We start from the raw sequence: 18486 nt of genomic DNA, 5'->3' as shown, positions 1-18486 counted from the left end.
CTGGGTAATTTGATATGCATCGAAATCTTCATTTGTAGACATCGAATTGTGCGAATGATGCGCAGGTTCACTGAGTTACAAACCAAATGGACAGGTCTAGCTCATTGATTTGTAGATCTGACTCAGTTGCTACCTCAGATTATGAGCCTAGCAGGTGTTGTGAATGAGTTATGTAGTACCCACAGAAGGCCACAGGGTGGAGGAAGAGAGCTATAAACCCATACTGTTTTTACCTTAAAAACCCTAAACCAAACAATCAATCAAATGTATTTATAAAGCCCTTTTACATCAGCAGATGTCACAAAGTGCTATACAGAAACTCTAACCCTATAACCTATTTTAGCCTTAACACAGAAACTCTAACCCTACCTATTTTAGCCTCAACCCCTAACCCCGAACACTAAATACTAACTATTTTTACCCTTAACCCTAATTCCAGGGTAGGGTAGCGTAGAAGACTTCTAGAAACTATTTTAGTACTAAATAGCATTTTGATTATTTTGTTAATCAAAACCTGTCTAAGCATTTTGCTTTTATTGTTTTGTTATTTTATTATATTTGTTATTGCAGGGCAGAACACTTGATGAACAAGACATGTTTATCAAATGTGGTTTGAACTGTGTGACCTGGTAACATCTATATGAAAGTTCATCAATTGGCGTAGGATAGGTGGGCAGGTTTGAGATCTAAGGAATTAACAAGAAAAATACACTTTATTTTTCAGCTGCCTCACCAATGTCTGTACGTGAATTAATAACTTTTAATTGCTAAATATTTCCAATAGATGGCAGCATAAGACCATGAAGCATCAGTTATAGGCTACAAGCAGCAATATGATTGACATAAAATAGCATGAAACCACAGACTATATGTCCCATGATTTTCTAAAATGGTCACTCATTACTTTAGTTAGCTATATATCTTATATTAGAGCTGTGTTGCTTTTGGGAGAGCAAAAATATAGTGATTATAGCAGGTATTGAACCCTGGGTAAATAATCATTAGTCAGAACCTCAACTTTAGTATACATGCATAATAAAAAGTCATCTAATATCTACCTCTGTCTGGTTCTCCTCTCTTCACTAGATGGACGGTAACTTTAGTGTTTAACCCCTCTGTGTCCAAGGACCAATCTTTTGAATATTATTTTCAGGGCGCCTCAATAGCAGGTATTGAACACTTGGTGAATAATCACTAGTCAGAACCTCAACCTCAGTAAACATTCATTATAAAAAACATCTTAATATCTGATATTGCGAGTAAACAACCTCGGAATAGAAAAGACAAGAGTGCGTCTTCCAGCCCACCAATAAATTACATAATTCAACCCTCCCGGTTAGTAAATTTACCTCAACATGCCCTTCGTTTTCAGATAAAAACAGGTAATAATAAACATGAATCATCATTATATTACTTCACAGTAATCTGTTAAATGCTTTTTCAGTCCTCTTGCGTTAGCAGTGTGTAAAGGGACAGAAAGAAGCACACAAGAGTTTTCCTGTGAGGGAGTGGTGGTGTATCCAGGGAGAAAACTAAACTAATCCTCTGAAATGTCATTTATGGTCTTATGCTGCCATCTATTGGAATTATGTAGCAACTGCAGTAGTACTGAATAATGTGTAATTCCTTACTAAAGTAGTAATTACTCAGAGTTCTAAATATACAATCTTCTAGATAATTGTATCACTTACAACCATAAAATAACCACTTATAGCATAACAAACAATTAAACTGACATAAACCAAAAACACCATACATTTCGTTTATTTAGTTAATTACCAAATTGAGCCGATCGGTCACATTTTAGAGTGAGTCAGATATATAGCACTTTGCAAAAAAACATGATTGATGTCTCTTTGAAATGAAACCATCAAGTGATAGATTTTAAACAAATCCATGTCTGTGAGAGATGTAATGTTTGTCTCTGATGTGTTGAAGCCCAATCAAGCAGGAGAGACCAGCCTCCCCTGTTCCCAGCTGTGTGTCCATGAAGAGTGACTGGTCTATGGATCCTCCTAGAAACTTTAGAGAGGGAGACTTTTCTACTGAACAAAGGTAAGAAGAACTCATGGGTCATGGTCAGTGAGTTAAACAACACTGTCTCTAGTCATTTCTCCTGTCCCATTTTCCCATTTATTTTGTTGTTTTCATAATCAATAAGGTAATTATTTTGTCCATTTTCATAGTCCTAAAATAATATTAAACAAACACAACATTCCCTCCCTCCCTCCCTGTGTGTGTGTGTGTGTGTGTGTGTGTGTGTGTGTGTGTGTGTGTGTGTGTGTGTGTGTGTGTGTGTGTGTGTGTGTGTGTGTGTGTGTGTGTGTGTGTGTGTGTGTGTGTGTGTGTGTGTGTGTGTGTGTGTGTGTGTGTGTGTGGCTGTGTGTGTGTGTGTGTGTGTGCACTCCCTGGATGAGGAAATGTAATCTCTATCCTGATTGACTAATCACTTTTACCCCTACCTACATGTACATATTACCTCATTATTACCTCAACTACCTGGTACCCCTGCACATTGACTCAGTACTGGTACTCCTTATAGTCTCATTATTACCTCAACTACCTGGTACCCCTGCACATTGACTCAGTACTGGTACTCCTTATAGTCTCATTATTACCTCAACTACCTGGTACCCCTGCACATTGACTCAGTACTGGTACTCCTTATAGTCTCATTATTACCTCAACTACCTGGTAGACCTGCACATTGACTCAGTACTGGTACTCCTTATAGTCTCATTATTACCTCAACTACCTGGTACCCCTGCACATTGACTCAGTACTGGTACTCCTTATCGTCTCATTATTACCTCAACTACCTGGTACCCCTGCACATTGACTCAGTACTGGTACTCCTTATAGTCTCATTATTACCTCAACTACCTGGTACCCTGCACATTGACTCAGTACTGGTACTCCTTATAGTCTCATTATTACCTCAACTACCTGGTACCCTGCACATTGACTCAGTACTGGTACTCCTTATAGTCTCATTATTACCTCAACTACCTGGTACCCCTGCACATTGACTCAGTACTGGTACTCCTTATAGTCTCATTATTACCTCAACTACCTGGTACCCCTGCACATTGACTCAGTACTGGTACTCCTTATAGTCTCGTTATTACCTCAACTACCTGGTACCCTGCACATTGACTCAGTACTGGTACTCCTTATAGTCTCATTATTACCTCAACTACCTGGTACCCCTGCACATTGACTCAGTACTGGTACTCCTTATAGTCTCTTTATTAACTACCTGGTACCCCTGCACATTGACTCAGTACTGGTACTCCTTATAGTCTCATTATTACCTCAACTACCTGGTACCCCTGCACATTGACTCAGTACTGGTACTCCTTATAGTCTCATTATTACCTCAACTACCTGGTACCCCTGCACATTGACTCAGTACTGGTACTCCTTATAGTCTCATTATTACGGTCGGTCACATTTGAGAGTGAGGCAGATATATAGCATTTTGCGGGGAAAAAACATGATTATTTGTCTCTCTGAAATGAAAACATCAAGTGATTTTTAAACAAATACATGTCTGTCATTGAACAATCCCATGCCATGATTAGATCGTGGAAAAACACACCAATCTCTTTCAGAAATGCTTTAAACAATAAAAGCTCATTTACTAACATTTGCTAACCATCTGTATGTGACAAATAACATTTGGTTTGATTTATAGCGTTTTGGAATGAAACTCTTCTTCTGTTTCCCCATCTGAGCTCAGAGTAGATGAGAGATGTAATGTTTGTCTCTGTTGTGTTGAAGTCCAATCAAGCAGGAGAGACCAGCCTCCCCTGTTCCCAGCTGTGTGTCCATGAAGAGTGACTGGTCTATGGAACAACCTATAGAGTTTAGAGAGGGAGACTTTTCTACTGAACAAAGGTAAGAAGAACTCATGGGTCATGGTCAGTGAGTTAAACAACACTGTCTCTAGTCATTTCTCCTCTCCCATTTTCCCATTTCTTTTGTTGTTTTCATAATCCATAGGCTAATCCTTTTGTCCATTTTCATAGTCCTAAAACAATATTAAACAAACACAACATTCCCTCCCTGTGTGTGTGTGTGTGTGTGTGTGTGTGTGTGTGTGTGTGTGTGTGTGTGTGTGTGTGTGTGTGTGTGTGTGTGTGTGTGTGTGTGTGTGTGTGTGTGTGTGTGTGTGTGTGTGTGTGTGTGTGTGTGTGTGTGTGTGTGTGTACTCCCTGGATGAGGAGATGTAATCTCATGTTTTGTCCACAGAAACCAACAGGAGAGATCAGAGTCAGAGATTCTCAGTGGTCAGTCTTCCCAGAGTCATCAAACAGACCTGGCCTCCATATTCAGTGTATGTGGTCCTGTTATGTACATTTGTTTTTGTTTACCTCAAGTAAAGTTGATCTGTCAATCATTCATTAATGTGTTGATGAGAAAGCATTTTGTCTTTTGCTTAACTCATTTACTTGATTTATTTCAGTTGCTTGAAGAGAAAATTATGACATTTGTGAAGAACGAGCTGAAGATGTTCAAGAGGATTCTTAGTCCAGAACTCCCAGAAGGCATTGAGAGTCAGAAGCAGGATAAGGAAGTGGTGGATGCTGAAGATGAGAAGCAGGAGAGCAGTGCCAGAGAGGGGGCTCTGAAGATCACACTGCACGTCCTGAGGAAAATGAACCAGAAGGAGCTTGCTGACACACTGGAGAAATGTAAGATCTGTCTGCCTCACGTTGAATGCTGTTTTATAACATTTAAAAAGCTGTAGCTAAAATACAGCTAAAGTAGCTGTGTAACTAAATGATATTGTAGCAACACATACAGAGAGAATAATATAAAAAAATAAAAAATAATAATAATTTAGAGAGAGAGAGAGACAACATTAATAATACCATCAATAATACCAATAATAATATAATCAGTCACACCAGTCTGTAATGCATTATGAAAACATTTACACATTTATACAGTCAGTTAAGAGAATCAATGATTAAATGTTAAACTTTACAACAGTCCTACAATACTGTAGGCATTAAAACAGACGTAATATTAATATCCTCTGTGTTATTTCTTCATTCAGATGAGCTTGCTGTGATTTGCCAACGTGAACTCAAATCTAATCTAAAGAAGAAGTTTCAATGTGTATTTGAGGGGATCGCTAAACAAGGAAACCCAACACTTCTCAATAAGATCTACACAGAGCTCTACATCACAGAGGGTGGAACAGGAGAGGTCAATAATGAACATGAGCTGAGACAGATTGAGACAACAACCAGGAAACAAGCAAGACCAGAGACTGCAATCAAATGTAACGACATCTTCAAACCCTTAACTGGACAAGACAAACGTATCAGAACTGTGCTGACAAAGGGAGTCGCTGGCATTGGAAAAACAGTCTCTGTGCAGAAGTTCATTCTGGACTGGGCTGAAGGAAAAGCAAATCAGGATGTCCAATTTGTATTTTCATTCCCTTTCCGGGAGCTGAATTTGATGAAAGAGGACAAACACACTTTCATTGAACTCCTCAATCACTTCTCAATGGAAACCAAACAATCAAGAATCTCCAACTACGACAAGTACAAAGTTCTGTTCATCTTTGATGGTCTGGATGAGTGCCGACTGCCCCTAGACTTCCAGAAGAACAAGATCTGTTGGGACGTCACAGAGTCAACCTCAGTGGATGTTCTGCTGACAAATCTCATCAAGGGAAATCTGCTTCCCTCTGCTCTCCTCTGGATAACTACCCGACCTGCAGCAGCCAATAAGATCCCTTCAGGGTGTGTTGACCAGGTGACAGAGGTACGAGGGTTCAATGACCCACAGAAGGAGGAGTACTTCAGGAAGAGATTCAGTGATGAGGACCTGGCCAGCAGAATCATCTCACACATAAAGACATCAAGGAGCCTCCACATCATGTGCCACATTCCAGTCTTCTGTTGGATTTCTGCAACAGTCCTTGAACACATGTTGAAACATAAGAGAGAAGAGATGCCCAAGACTCTGACTGAGATGTACACACACCTTGTGGTGTTTCATACCAAACAGAAGAATGAAAAGTATCTTGGGAAAGAGCATTCTGTCACTGGGAAAACTGGCTTTTCAACAGCTTGTGAAGGGCAATCTTATTTTCTATGAAGAAGACCTGAAAGAGGCTGGCATTGATGTCAATGAAGCCTCAGTGTACTCAGGATTGTGCACACAGATCTTTAAAGAGGAATGTGTGCTGTACCAGGACAAGGTGTACTGCTTTGTTCATCTGAGCATTCAGGAGTTTCTGGCTGCTGTATATGTGTTCCTCTCATTCATCAACAACAATGAGAATCTAATGGCCGAACCGCAATCAACGTCCAGGAACCTTTCTGCGCTGTTCAGAGACAAGTCTAAAGTTACTGTCTACAAGAATGCTGTGGATAAAGCCTTACAAAGTGAGACGGGAAACCTGGACCTTTTCCTCCGCTTCCTTCTGGGCCTCTCACTGGAGTCCAATCAGAAGCACTTACGAGGTCTACTGACAAAGACAAGAAGCAGCTCAAAGACCCATGATAAAACAGTCAAGTACATCAAGGAGAAGATCAGGGAGAATCCCTCTCCAGAGAGGAGCATCAATCTGTTCCACTGTCTGAATGAACTGAATGACCAGTCTCTAGTGGAGGAGATCCAAAGCTACCTGAACTCAGGAAGTCTCTCAAAACCCAAACTGTCACCTGCACAGTGGTCAGCTCTGGTCTTTGTGTTGCTGACTTCAGAAAAGGAGCTGGATGTGTTTGACCTGAAGAAATACTCCAGATCAGAGGAAGGTCTTCTGAGGCTGCTGCCAGTGGTCAAAGCCTCCAGAGCTGCTCTGTGAGTAAATAAAATGACATATAAGAACTAATCATCAGGAAGAAATATTCAGTTTAGAGAGAAATATGCAGAATAATATGTGTATAATATTATATTGAATAACATACTGAATCAATGCATTGATGTTCACATTAGTATAACATTTTGAACATACAATTCTCGGAGATGGAAGATGAATCTATATGTTGTTTGAGAGAATAAACCAAATGCATCTGCCATTGTCCTTCTACACTACTGGTGTTAAATTAACAGTGTGTTTGAAGTGATGATGATCTCTTTGTCAGGCTGTCAGGCTGTGGAGTCACAGAGGAAGGCTGTACTTCTCTGGTCTCAGCTCTGGAGTCAAACCCCTCACACCTGAGAGAGCTGGACCTGAGTAACAATGACCTGAAGGATTCAGGAGTGAAGCTGCTCTCTGCTGGACTGGGGAATCCCCACTGTAAACTGGAGACTCTGAGGTCAGTATTCCTGTAGTTGGTCAACAAGTGATAACTGTTCACCAGATCCACATGTGTTTACCAGGCACACATAGTCCACACAATATGTGTTTTGAAAGTGAAGCTTACAGTTTTAAATTTGGTGCTATGCTCCAGCATTTTGGATTTGAGATATAGTGTTTCATATTAGGCGACCGTACAGAATGTTACCTTCTATTTGAGGGAATTCATACATACATTTTACCGTTTAGATATGAATAGTGAATAATGATGAATAACAAAGTTATAGAGGCACAAATATCAGTATAAATGCTAATTTCCCTTGGTATTGGTAATGGTGAGAGGTTAGCATGTTTTGTTGTAGCCTCTGTTATTGGTAATGGTGAGAGGTTAGCATGTTTTGTTGTAGCCTCTGTTATTGGTAATGGTGAGAGGTTAGCATGTTTTGTTGTAGGCTCTGTTATTGGAAATGGTGAGAGGTTAGCATGTTTTGTTGTAGCCTCTGTTATTGGTAATGTTGAGAGGTTAGCATGTTTTGTTGTAGCCTCTGTTATTGTAATGGTGAGAGGTTAGCATGTTTTGTTGTAGCCTCTGTTATTGGTAATGGTGAGAGGTTAGCATGTTTTGTTGTAGTCTCTGTTATTGGTAATGGTGAGAGGTTAGCATGTTTTGTTGTAGCCTCTGTTATTGGTAATGTTGAGAGGTTAGCATGTTTTGTTGTAGTCTCTGTTATTGGTAATGGTGAGAGGTTAGCATGTTTTGTTGTAGCCTCTGTTATTGGTAATGGTGAGAGGTTAGTATGTTTTGTTGTAGTCTCTGTTATTGGTAATGGTGAGAGGTTAGCATGTTTTGTTGTAGCCTCTGTTATTGGTAATGGTGAGAGGTTAGCATGTTTTGTTGTAGCCTCTGTTATTGGTAATGGTGAGAGTTTAGCATGTTTTGTTGAAGCCTCTGTTATTGGTAATGGTGAGAGGTTAGCATGTTTTGTTGTAGCCTCTGTTATTGGTAATGGTGAGAGGTTAGCATGTTTTGTTGTATCCTCTGTTATTGGTAATGGTGAGAGGTTAGCATGTTTTGTTGTAGTCTCTGTAACTTTCTCACTCATTATTATTCATGATTCATTCATGATTTGTATTAATCAAGGCATCAACAGGATTAATTTAGTAGTGTTTAGAAACATGGTATCTACTCACTTATAAAGAAAATTACTCCAGTCATCATCCACCATTGAGTTTCTATTGGGCAAAACACAACCCAAAACAAACTGCAAATGTGTCAATGTCACCTCATATAAAACATTTGATCTGAAATCCAAAATGTTGGAGTATAGAGCCACATTTAAAATGTTAGCTTCACTGTCAAAATAGATATGGTGTGGACTGTTTACTCAATACAATCTAAATCTGATACCTCACTGTCTGTCTTTTGACTGATACTGCTTTTTAAACTGGTCTGGTCAGTCTACTCAAATATTTGTACTATACATTTTTCTCTCTCCAAGCAACACTTTGATAATTTGTCATTTCAAATAATGAAACATCCATTTATGAGTAGATATGGCAGGTTTCAGGACGCTGATGTATCTGAAAATGTTAAAACGTTATACTGCCACTATTTTCACCACCAAAGAATAACAGTGTGATTTTAATATGATTTGACTCTTTGCAGGCTGTCAGGCTGTGGAGTCACAGAGGAAGGCTGTGCTTCTCTGGTCTCAGCTCTGAGGTCAAACCCCTCACACCTGAGAGAGATGGATCTGAGTAACAATGACCTGAAGGATTCAGGAGTGAAGCTGCTCTCTGCTGGACTGGGGAATCCCCACTGTAAACTGGAGACTCTGAGGTCAGTATTCCTGTAGTTGGTCAACAAGTGATAACTGTTCACCAGATCCACATGTGTTTACCAGACACACATAGTCCACAACATATGTGTTTGGACAGTGAAACTTATAGTGTTACATTTGGTGTTATGCTCCAGCATTTTGGATTTGAGATATAATGTTTCATATTAAGTGACAGTACAGAATGTCACCTTTTATTTGCGGGAATTCATACATATATATTACCTTTTAGATATGAATAGGGAATAATGATGAAGAACAAAGTTATAGAGGCACAAATATCAGTATAAATGCTAATCTCGCCTGTTATTGGTAATGGTGAGAGGTTAGCATGTTTGTTGTAGCCTCTGTTATTGGTAATGGTGAGAGGTTAGCATGTTTTGTTGTAGCCTCTGTTTTTTGTAATGGTGAGAGGTTAGCATGTTTTGTTAGCATGTTTTGTTGTAGCCTCTGTTATTGGTAATGGTGAGAGGTTAGCATGTTTTGTTGTAGCCTCTGTTTTTGGTAATGGTGAGAGGTTAGCATGTTTTGTTAGCATGTTTTGTTGTAGCCTCTGTTATTGGTAATGGTGAGAGGTTAGCATGTTTTGTTGTAGCCTCTGTTATTGGTAATGGTGAGAGGTTAGCATGTTTTGTTGTAGCCTCTGTTATTGGTAATGGTGAGAGGTTAGTATGTTTTGTTGTAGCCTCTGTTATTGGTAATGGTGAGAGGTTAGCATGTTTTGTTGTTGCCTCTGTTACTGGTAATGGTGACAGGTTAGCATGTTTTGTTGTAGTCTCTGTTATTGGTAATGGTGAGAGGTTAGCATGTTTTGTTGTAGCCTCTGTTATTGGTAATGGTGAGAGGTTAGCATGTTTTGTTGTAGTCTCTGTTATTGGTAATGGTGAGAGGTTAGCATGTTTTGTTGTAGCCTCTGTTATTGGTAATGGTGAGAGGTTAGTATGTTTTGTTGTAGCCTCTGTAACTCTCTCACTCATTATTATTAATGATTCATTCATGATCTTTCTCAATCATGGCAGTCACACTCTTGACGTAGTCATTGTGTTCAAAGAATATGGGAACAAATACTATACTTTTGACTACTTTAATACACTTTAAGTGAATTGGTCAGAAAACGTATTACTTCTTCAAATGGGGGGACTAGATACGTAAAGTGCTTTCATTTCTAAATGGAGAAACAGATATGTATTAAAATATACTCAAATAAAAGGTTACATTATATACTGTCATCTCATATGAAACATTTGATCTCAAATCCAAAATGTTGGAGTATAGAGCCACATTTAAAATGTTAGCTTCACTATCAAAATAGATATGGTGTGGACTGTATACTCAATACAATCTTAATCTGATACCTCACTGTCTGTCTTTTGACTGATACTGCTTTTTAAACTGGTCTGGTCAGTCTACTCAAATATTTGTACTATACATGTTTCTATCTGCAGGCAATACTTTGATAATTTATAATTTCTAAAAATGATACATTCATTAATTTATGAATAGATAAGGCAGGTTTCAGGACACTGATGTATCTGAATATGTTGAAAAAATATACTGCCACTATTTTCACCACCAAAGAATATCAGTGTGATTTTAATATGATTTGACTCTTTGCAGGCTGTCAGGCTGTGGAGTCACAGAGGAAGATTGTGCTTCTCTGGTCTCAGCTCTGAGGTCAAACCCCTCACACCTGAGAGAGCTGGATCTGAGTAACAATGACCTGAATGATTCAGGAGTGAAGCTGCTCTCTGCTGGACTGGGGAATCCCCACTGTAAACTGGAGACTCTGAGGTCAGTATTCCTGTAGTTGGTCAACAAGTGATAACTGTTCACCAGATCCACATGTGTTTACCAGACACACATAGTCCACACCATATGTGTTTGGACAGTGAAACTTACAGTTTTACATTTGGTGTTATGCTCCAGCATTTTGGATTTGAGATATAATGTTTCATATTAGGTGATAGTACAGAATGTCACCTTTTATTTGCGGGAATTCAGACATATATATTACCTTTTAGATATGAATAGGGAATAATGATGAAGAACAAAGTTCTGGAGGCACAAATATCAGTATAAATGCTAATCTCGCCTGTTATTGGTAATGGTGAGAGGTTAGCATGTTTGTTGTAGCCTCTGTTATTGGTAATGGTGAGAGGTTAGCATGTTTTGTTGTAGCCTCTGTTAATGGTAATGGTGAGCGGTTAGCATGTTTTGTTGTAGCCTCTGTTATTGGTAATGGTGAGAGGTTAGCATGTTTGTTGTAGCCTCTGTTATTGGTAATAGTGAGGGGTTAGCATGTTTTGTTGTTGCCTCTGTTATTGGTAATGGTGAGAGGTTAGCATGTTTTGTTGTAGCCTCTGTTATTGGTAATGGTGAGAGGTTAGCATGTTTGTTGTAGCCTCTGTTATTGGTAATAGTGAGAGGTTAGCATGTTTTGTTGTTGCCTCTGTTATTGGTAATGGTGAGAGGTTAGCATGTTTTGTTGTAGCCTCTGTTATTGGTAATGGTGAGAGGTTAGCATGTTTTGTTGTTGTCTCTGTTATTGGTAACGGTGAGAGGTTAGCATGTTTTGTTGTAGTCTCTGTTATTGGTAATGGTGAGAGGTTAGTATGTTTTGTTGTAGTCTCTGTTATTGGTAATGGTGAGAGGTTAGCATGTTTTGTTGTTGTCTCTGTTATTGGTAATGGTGAGAGGTTAGCATGTTTTGTTGTTGTCTCTGTTATTGGTAACGGTGAGAGGTTAGTATGTTTTGTTGTAGTCTCTGTTATTGGTAATTGTGAGAGGTTAGCATGTTTTGTTGTAGCTTCTGTATCTTTCTCACTCATTGTGATTCATGATTCATTCATGATTTTTCTTAATCAAGGCATCATCAGGGTTAATTTAGTAGTGTCTAGAAACATGTTATCTACTCACTTAGATGGAAAATGAATCCAGTCATCATCCACCATTTTATTATTCTGCAAAACACAACGAAAGTAAACTGCACATACAACCAATGAGTTTACGAACAAATACTAAACTTTTAACTACTTTAATACACTATGAGTAAATTGGTCATACTATTTATGACTTCTTCAAATAGAGGGACTAGATACATAAAGTGCTTTCATTTTTCTAAATGGTGAAACAGATATGTATTAAAATATCCTCAAATAAAAGGTGACATTATATACTGTCACCTCATATGAAACATTTGATCTCAAATCCAAAATGTTGGAGTATAGAGCCACATTTAAAATGTTAGCTTCACTGTCAAAATAGATATGGTGTGGACTGTTTACTCAATACAATCTAAATCTGATACCTGTCTGTCTGTCTTTTGACTGATACTGCTTTTTAAACTGGTCTGGTCAGTCTACTCAAATATTCGTACAATACATTTTTCTCTCTACAAGCAACACTTTGATAATTTGTCATTTCAAACAATGAAACATCCATTTATGAATAGATATGGCAGGTTTCAGGACGCTGATGTATCTGAAAATGTTAAAACGTTATACTGCCACCATTTTCACCACCAAAGAATATCAGTGTGATTTTAATATGATGTGACTCTTTGCAGGCTGTCAGGCTGTCTAGTCACAGAGGAAGGCTGTGCTTCTCTGGTCTCAGCTATGAAGTCAAACCCCTCACACCTGAGAGAGCTGGACCTGAGCTACAATGACCTGAAGGATTCAGGAGTGAAGCTGCTCTCTGCTGGACTGGAGAATCCCCACTGTAAACTGGAGACACTGAGGTCAGTATTCCTGTAGTTGGTCAACAAGTGATAACTGTTCACCAGATCCACATGTGTTTACCAGACACACATAGTCCACACCATATGTGTTTGGACAGTGAAGCTTACAGTTTTAAATTTGGTGCTCTGCTCCAGCATTTTGGATTTGAGATAGAATGTTTCATATTAGGTGACAGTACAGAATGTCACCTTTTATTTCAGGGAATTCAATCATATATTTTACTGTTTAGATATGAATAGTGAATAATGATGAATAACAAAGTTATAGAGGCACAAATATCAGTATAAATGCTAATCTCCCCTGTTATTGGTAATGGTGAGAGGTTAGCATGTTTTGTTGTAGTCTCTGTTATTGGTAATGGTGAGAGGTTAGCATGTTTTGTTGTAGCCTCTGTTATTGGTAATGGTGAGAGGTTAGTATGTTTTGTTGTAGCCTCTGTTATTGGTAATGGTGAGAGGTTAGCGTGTTTTGTTGTAGTCTCTGTTAATGGTAATGGTGAGAGGTTAGCATGTTTTGTTGTAGCCTCTGTTATTGGTAATGGTGAGAGGTTAGCATGTTTTGTTGTAGCCTCTGTTATTGGTAATGGTGAGAGGTTAGCGTGTTTTGTTGTAGTCTCTGTTATTGGTAATGGTGAGAGGTTAGCATGTTTTGTTGTAGCCCCTGTTATTGGTAATGGTGAGAGGTTAGTATGTTTTGTTGTAGCCCCTGTTATTGGTAATGGTGAGAGGTTAGCATGTTTTGTTGTAGCCTCTGTTATTGGTAATGGTGAGAGGTTAGCATGTTTTGTTGTAGCCTCTGTTATTGGTAATGGTGAGAGGTTAGTATGTTTTGTTGTAGTTTCTGTTATTGGTAATGGTGAGAGGTTAGTATGTTTTGTTGTAGCCTCTGTAACTTTCTCACTCATTATTATTCATGATCTTTCTCAATCATGGCAGTCACAAGATTATTGTAGTCATTGAGTTCAAAGAATATTGGACCAAATACCAAACTTTTTACTACTTTAATACACTATAAGTAAATTGGTCAGAATATTTATGACTTCTTCAAATGGGGGGACTAGATACATAAAGTGCTTTAATTTCTAAATGGTGAAACAGATATGTATTAAAATACCCTCAAATAAAAGGTGACATTATATACTGTCACCTCATATGAAACATTTGATCTCAAATCCAAAATGTTGGAGTTTAGAGACACATTTAAAATGTTAGCTTCACTGTCAAAATAGATATGGTGTGGACTGTATACTCAATACAATCTAAATCTGATACCTCACTGTCTGTGTTTTGACTGATACTGCTTTTTAAACTGGTCTGGTCAGTCTACTCAAATATTTGTCTTTTATAATTATGATTCATTAATTTATGAATAGATATGGCAGTTTTCAGGACACTGATATATCTGAGTATGTCTCAGTATGTTGACAAAAAATATACTGCCACTATTTTCACCACCAGAGAATATCAGTGTGATTTTAATATGATTTGACTCTTTTCAGACTGTCAGGCTGTCTAGTCACAGAGGAAGGCTGTGCTTCTCTGGTCTCAGCTCTGAGGTCAAACCCCTCACACCTGAGAGAGCTGGATCTGAGTAACAATGACCTGAAGGATTCAGGAGTGAAGCTGCTCTCTGCTGGACTGGGGAATCCCCACTGTAAACTGGAGACTCTGAGGTCAGTATTCCTGTAGTTGGGCAACAAGTGATAACTGTTCACCAGATCCACATGTGTTTACCAGACACACATAGTCCACACCATATGTGTTTGGACAGTGAAGCTTACAGTTTTACATTTGGTGCTATGCTCCAACATTTTGGATTTGAGGTAGAATGTTTCATATGAGGTGACAGTACAGAATGTCACCTTCTATTTGAGAGTATTTATACATATCGGTTTCACTGTTTCACAATGAATTGTGAATTGTGAATAATGATGAATGAAAAAGTCACAAAGGCATAAAGATCATACCCCCCAATTCTCCTGTTGCTCTGCTACCGTTTGGAAATGAAACCCCTTTATGTATCTAGTTCTCCCATTTGAAGAAGTCTTAATTATTTGGACAAATTAATTGTCATGAGTTTAGTATGTGGTCCCATATTCCATGCCTGCAGTGATTACATCAATCTTGTGATTCTACTAACTTGTTGAATTCATTTGCAGTTTGTCTTGGTTGTGTTTTGAATGTTTTTCCTAATAGAAACTGAATGGTGAATAATGTCCTGTCATTTTGGAGTCACTTCACTTGTATTGTCAGTAAGAATAGAAGATGTTTCTGAACACTTCTACATTCATGTGGATGCTACCATGATTATGAATAATCAGGAATGAATCGTGAATGATGATGAATGAGTAAGTTACAGAGGCACAAATATCATAGGTTAGCATGTTATGTTGTAGCCTCTGTAACTTTCTCACTCATTATGATTCATTCATGATTTTTATTAATCATGGCATCATCAGGATGGATTTATTGTTTAGAAACATGTTCTCTACTCCAGTCACCATTCCGTTACTGTTGGGCAAAACACAAACCAAAATACAACCAAATCAAGCTTGACGTAGTGGAATATGGGACCAAATATAATACTTTTCATGACTTTAATAGACTGTCAGTGAATTGGTCAGAATACTTATGACTTCTTCAAATAGGGGGACTAGATACATAAAGTGCTTTCAGTTCTAAATCGTGAAACAGATATTTATGAAAATATTCTCAAATAAAAGGTGACATTATATACTGTCACCTCATATGAAACATTTGATCTCAAATCCAAAAAGTTGGAGTATAGAGCCACATTTAAAATGTTAGATTCACTGTCAAAATAGATATGGTGTGGACTGTATACTCAATACAATCTAAATCTGATACCTCACTGTCATTATAGATATGGTGTGGACTGTTTACTCAATACAATCTAAATCTGATACCTCACTGTCTTTTGACTGATACTGCTTTTTAAACTGGTCTGGTCAGTCTACTCAAATATTTGTACTACACATTTTTCTCTCGACAAGCAACACTTTGATAATTTGTCTTTTCTAATAATGACACATTATTTTATGAATATATATGGCAGCTTTCAGGACACTGATGTATCTGAATATGTTGAATAAATATACTTTCACTATTTTCACCACCAAAGAATATCAGTGTGATTTTAATATGATTTGACTCTTTGCAGGCTGTCAGGCTGTCTAGTCACAGAGGAAGGCTGTGCTTCTCTGGTCTCAGCTCTGAGGTCAAACCCCTCACACCTGAGAGAGCTGGACCTGAGCTACAATCACCCAGGAGACTCAGGAGTCAGACTGCTCTCTGCTGGACTGGAGGATCCACACTGCAGACTGGAGAAACTCAAGTATGTAGAGGGTTTATGTCAATGTTCATATCAGACATGTTTGACTTATCAGGCTAGTTAAGACAAACATTCTGACCACCACTTGGACAAAGTTATATGCTGACTGTGTGTGTGTGTGTGTGGACGTGTTTAACTATTCTTGTGGGGACCAGAAGTCCCTACAAGAATAGTAAACAAAGTAAAAATTGCCCAACTGGGGACATTTTGTTAGTCCCCACAAGGTCAAATGCTATTTCTAGGGGGTTTAGGGTTAAGGTTAGAATTAGTGTTAGGGTTAGAATTAAGTTAAATATTAAGGTTAGGAGCTAGGGTTAGTTGTAGGGTTAGGAGCTAGGTTTAGGGTTAGGATAAAGTTTAGGTTTTTGGGTTAGGGTTAGGGTTAGGGTTAAGGTTAGGGTTAGGGTTAGGGTAAGAGTACGGGTTAGGATTAGGGTTAGGTTTAGGGTTAGGCGTTAGGGAAAATAGGATTTTGAATGGGACTGAATTGTATGTCCCCACAAGGTTAGCTGTACAAGACTGTGTGTGTGTGTGTGTGTGTGTGTGTGTGTGTGTGTGTGTGTGTGTGTGTGTGTGTGTGTGTGTGTGTGTGTGTGTGTGTGTGTGTGTGTGTGTGTGTGTGTGTGTGTGTGTGTGTGTGTGTGTGTGTGTGTGTGTGTGTGTGTGTGTGTGTGTGTGTGTGTGTGTGTGTGTGAGTTCAGGTGTATCCCTCAATGACTGTCTGTTCTTCTGCTTACCGTTACAGTGTGGAACATGGTGGAGAGAACACAATGAAACCTGGGATTAGAAAATGTGAGTGTTGACTGCTGTGAAGAATATGACTAAGAATAAGTCTTAATTCAAGTTAAGTCAAAGTCAAAGACCACCATCATTACTTACTTGGTCATATTAAATATCAGCTGTAGTTCTACAGAAGCAGAAATCAGGGACACCAAAGTTTACAAAGAGTTGCTTTGACAATGTGTGTGTGTGTGTGTGTGTGTGTGTGTGTGTGTGTGTGGCGCGTTCGTGTTACATAAGAAATGTGTGTTTGTGTTCATGATGCATACAGGTGTGTGTGTGTGTGTGTGTGTGTGTGTGTGTGTGTGTGTGTGTGTGTGTGTGTGTGTGTGTGTGTGTGTGTGTGTGTGTGTGGGTGTGTGTGTGTGTGTGTGTGTGTGTGTGTGTGTGTGTGTGTGTGTGTGTGTGTGTGTGTGTGTGTGTGTGTGTGTGTGTGTGTGTGTGTGTGTGTGTGTGTGTGTGTAATTAATGTGAATAAGTGTGTTTTATATTACCATACAGTATAACATATGATCATTCAACAAGTCTCAAGTTACCTTAACTTCTCCTTTTGATACCTAGAAACATCTACATTAAATGAATTAGTGAAAAGTGAGTTAACATTCTAATGTGAATGATGATGATTTCTAATATTGTGTCTGGTTTCATCCATCAGATGTCTGTGATCTCACACTGGACCTAAACACAGTAAACAGACTCCTCTCTCTGTCTGAGGAGAACAGAAAGGTGACATGGAGGAGAGAGAAGCAGCCGTATCCTGATCACACAGAGAGATTTGAGGACTGTAGACAGGTGCTGTGTAGAGAGGGTCTGACTGGGCGCTGTTACTGGGAGGTAGAGTGGAGTGGGAGATGGGCTATTATAGGAGTGACATATAAAGGAATCAGCAGGAGAGGATTGGGACTGAACTGTTGTCTTGGAAACAATGACAAGTCCTGGAGTCTGGACTGCTATGACAACAGTTACTCTGCCTGTCACAATAATATCTCCACTACCATAGACGTCCCCTCCTCCAGCTCCCACAGAGTAGGAGTGTATCTGGACTGGCCAGCCGGCACTCTGTCCTTCTATAGAGCCTCCTCTGACACACTGACCCACCTGATCACATTCACCTCCACATTCACTGAGCCCCTCTATCCAGGGTTTGGGGTTATGATGATGACTCCTCAGTGTCCCTGAAATAATAACCTGACACACACACACACACACACACACACACACACACACACACACACACACACACACACACACACACACACACACACACACACACACACACACACACACACACACACACACATACACACACACACACACACTGGACACACACACTGGACACACACACACTGGACACACACACACTGGACACACACACACACACACACACACACACACACACACACACACACACTGGACAGACACACACACACTGGACACACACACACACACACACACTGGACACACACACACACACTGGACACACACACACACACACTGGACACACACACAC

At 39.1% G+C, this 18486-nt stretch overlaps 1 pseudogene; it reads left to right on the top strand.

Annotated features, from left to right (window-relative positions):
* LOC139568113 (NLR family CARD domain-containing protein 3-like) overlaps positions 1 to 18280 on the top strand; it is a 55110-nt pseudogene extending 36830 nt beyond the window's left edge.
* Positions 18281 to 18486: the final 206 nt, after the last annotated feature.

The sequence above is a fragment of the Salvelinus alpinus genome, chromosome 1 (assembly GCF_045679555.1).
Source record: "Salvelinus alpinus chromosome 1, SLU_Salpinus.1, whole genome shotgun sequence".
In the NCBI taxonomy this organism is placed as follows: Eukaryota; Metazoa; Chordata; class Actinopteri; order Salmoniformes; family Salmonidae; genus Salvelinus; species Salvelinus alpinus.
Note: the sequence above shows the minus strand (reverse complement) of the source record. Positions and strands in the feature narration are given on the sequence as shown.